This window comes from Hipposideros armiger, unplaced genomic scaffold (assembly GCF_001890085.2).
Source record: "Hipposideros armiger isolate ML-2016 unplaced genomic scaffold, ASM189008v1 scaffold_627, whole genome shotgun sequence".
Classification (NCBI taxonomy): domain Eukaryota; kingdom Metazoa; phylum Chordata; class Mammalia; order Chiroptera; family Hipposideridae; genus Hipposideros; species Hipposideros armiger.
Genome location: NW_017731977.1, coordinates 763144 through 766662, shown reverse-complemented (window position 1 = coordinate 766662; position 3519 = coordinate 763144).

Sequence of the window (3519 nt, the reverse complement as noted above, 5' to 3'; positions counted from 1 at the left end):
AAGTTCTCCCCAACATAATTGGCTCACACTTACTCCATTCAATAGCAGTGCTAGTAAAGATAAATTCTGATATCCTTGGTAATTTATAGTATATTGGAATTTAAATCTTACATACCCAATTTTAATTATTTGCTTTGTCCTTAAATATCTACTTGACTGTGAGAACTATTTATTGTCAATATACTCTTCATTCCTGTATATATTGTTTATAAAATCTCTGCTTTATATAGTGCTAAGGATATATTCCACAATAAGAAATTTTTCTGTCACATGAACCTGTAACTAGCTGATAAAATTCTGTCTTAAATTCAAAGTAGTAATTCATAAGAAGATATTATTTTAAAACATTGCAAAATAATTGCTATGCTTGACATCATCTTATTTCTTATAAACAGCAATAATGTTTAGGCATGAAAGTTAAATTACTTCCACTACTACCATAATAACATCAAAACTCTGATTATATTAAAACCTTAGCATGTTTCTATTTGTTATCAAGAAATGATAAGTAGATAAGACATATTTTTCAATGAAATATTAAAAATTATGAATGGCCAAAAACATGATATAAGGCATGTGGTAGTACAAATAAATTATACAGAAGAGAATTGTTTTCAGAGAACCTGGATATTTCTGTTGTTGTTTTAGTTTCACTTTATTTGGCTATTGATTTTTATGCCCAATAATTTGTTTAGTTTTAAGCAATTAATCGTTTTAAAAACAAGTGGGACTACATCAAACTAAAAAGTTTCTGTTCAGCAAAGAAAACAAACAAAATGAAAAGGCAACCTATGGAATGCGAAAAAGATTTACAGACCACATATCCAATAAGTGGTTAATGTCCAAAATATACATGGAACTCATACAACTCAATATTAAAAAAAAACATTCAAAATGCACAAAGTACCTGAATAGACATTTTTCCAAAGAAGACATACAAATGGCCAATAGTTACATGAAAAAGAAATCAACATCATTAATCATCAAGGAAATGTAAATCAAAACCACAGTGAGAGATCACTTCATACATATTAGAATGGCTATTATCAAACAATCATGAGCTAAATACTAGCAAAAATGTGGAGAAAAAGGGAACCTGTGTACGCTGTTTGTATACAGTCACTATGCAAAACAGTATGGAGTCTTCTTAAGAATTAAAAATAGAACTACCATATGATCCAGCATCCAAAACAAACAAACCCATTATCTCAAAGATATACCTGTACTCCCATACTGATTGTATTATTCACAGTAGCCAAGGTATGGAAACTACATAAGCATCCATCAATGGATGAATGGATGAAGAAAATGTGATACATGTATACAATGGAATAATTCAGTATTAAATAAAAAGAAAACCATGTTATTTGTGACAACATTGAAACTGGAGAGCATTATGCTAAGTAAAATAAGCCAGACAGCAAAAGATCAATACTGTCTTATAAAATGAATAAGTTCTGGGATCTACTGAACGAGTTCTGACAATTAAGTTTGCAAACTTACCACAGTGCTCTGACATGGACAACACTGCACAAACAGCTTGGTAAGGTTTCATAACCTTGGTATATCAATGCCTCACAGCTGTGTTCATGTCGATGAGTGATGTTGTCTTGCTGAGTGGTGTTCATTATTTTTGTTGCCTGTTTTTGTGTGCCGTTGCAAGAATATCTGAGCTTGAATTAGAGCAATGGACAAACATTAAATTTCTTGTTAAACTTGGCAAGAGTGGAAGTGAAATCAGGGACATGTTAGTCCAAGTTTATGGGGATAATGCCATGAAGAAAACGGCAGTGTGTAAATGGATTGAACATTTTTGAGGGAAGAGAAGGTGTCACTGAGGAAGAGAGGTCAGAACGGCCAGTAATGAGCAGAACTGATGAAAACATTGCGAAAACTCATTGAGTTGTGCGTCAAAATTGTCAACTGGCTGTGAGAAACATAGCAGATTAAGTAAACATTGATAGAGAAACAGTGAGGAAAATCTTAACTGAAAATCTTGGCATGAGAAAGGTATGTGCAAAAATGGTCCCGAAGGAGCTCACCAATGAAAGTCAAAGCTTGCCATAACCTTTTGGAGAGGCAAGATGATGTTTTGGGCCATGATATCACTGATGATGAAACATGGGTGTACCAATATGACCTTGAAACAAAGTGTGAAAGTGCACAATGAAAGTCAGCCAATTCTCCATGACCAAAAAAGGTCCGTCAGTCCAAATCAAGAGTCAAAACGATGTTGCTAACCATTTTGATATCAGAGGGATTTTTCATTATGGATTTGTACCACCTGGACAAAGTTAACCAAGTTTACTATTTGGAAGTGCTGAAAAGGCTGCATGAAAAAGTAGACGACCTGAACTTTTTGCCAACAATTCACCGCTTTGGCATCACGACAATGCACCAGCTCACATGGCACTGTCTGTGAGGGAGTTTTTAGCCAGTAAACAAATAACTGTATTGGAAAACCCTCCCTACTCACCTGACCTGGCCCCCAACGATTTCTTTCTTTACCCAAAGATAAAGAAAATATTGAAAGGAAGACATTTTGATAACATTCAGGACATCAAGGGTAATACAATGACAGCTCTGATGGCCATTCCAGAAAAAGAGTTCCAAAATTGTTTTGAAGGGTGGGCTAGGCACTGGCATAGGTGCGTAGCTCCCCGAGGGGAGTACTTCAAAGGTGACCATAGTGATATTTGGCAATGAGGTATGTAGCACTGATTATCAAAATCTGACCAGATACTTAAAGACAAGGAATGTACAGAGCTGCAGTCCATAGAAGTTCAACTCCTACTAACCTAGACAAGACAAAAAAGACAAAGAATGGATTTCAGGAAGGAGATGTGAACAGATCAGCATAGAGCATATGATGTTCAAGCTCATTAATAATGAAGATAATGTGGATTAAATGAGACAACACCAAGAGATAATACTAGATAGCAACCAGAAGGTCCAAGATGAAAATATCTGTTACCAAGTGTTGGTGAAGTTGCAAAGCAGTGAGAACTGCTGGCAAGAGACTAAATTGTTATAAACACTTCAGAAATGAGTTTTCAATAATCTATTATCATTGAAGATACCCACCATACTCTGGATTCATCAATCTGCCTTCTTGGTATATATCCAACAGAATGCATTCACAAATTTACCTAAACACATGTTTGGAAATACTCACTGCAGCATTGTTCTTAATAACTGAATAACTAATAGAAGCAATTCATATATAACTTGAGAGTAGAATGGATATTACACCTCAATAAATCTGGAAAAGGGAGGAGAATGGATAACTAAATTATGATTTATACAATTAATAGAACACCAAACGTCAGGGAAAATGAAGGAAATGCATGCACATACAACATGGATAAATCTTACAAATGTAATGATAAGTGCATAAGATGTACATGGAAAACACATTATGTATGATTTTTGTTACATGAAATTAAAAAAGAGACAAAATTGATTTGCAGTGTTTACGGATTCATGCTTATACTGTAAATCTAATAATGGAAAGCAAAA